General features: G+C 51.3%; 1 protein-coding gene across 1 annotated transcript in view; it reads left to right on the top strand.

The window, feature by feature from the left end:
* LOC119592610 overlaps positions 1-226 on the top strand; it is a gene marked incomplete in the record, with an annotated part of 62268 nt that overhangs the window by 38681 nt on the left and 23361 nt on the right.

Below are 226 nucleotides of genomic sequence, written 5' to 3'. Positions count from 1 at the left end.
TTTCTATTGACCTGAGTCCCCGAGGAAGCACAGGCCATCTGCTGCACCCAAGTCGAGTATTCTGTGCCCACCACTGCCCTGTGCCATCTGTCGCTCTGTTGCCTCCGCTTCTGCCAGCATCAGTTAGTGGCTGATCTCATGCCCGTCCTTTGTTCGGAAACTGTTACTTTGCTGCAGGTTGATCTTCTTATGTACGCCCGTTATATGTATATACTTACACCAACGC

The sequence above is a fragment of the Penaeus monodon genome, chromosome 30 (genome assembly GCF_015228065.2).
Source record: "Penaeus monodon isolate SGIC_2016 chromosome 30, NSTDA_Pmon_1, whole genome shotgun sequence".
In the NCBI taxonomy this organism is placed as follows: Eukaryota; Metazoa; Arthropoda; class Malacostraca; order Decapoda; family Penaeidae; genus Penaeus; species Penaeus monodon.
Note: the sequence above shows the minus strand (reverse complement) of the source record. Positions and strands in the feature narration are given on the sequence as shown.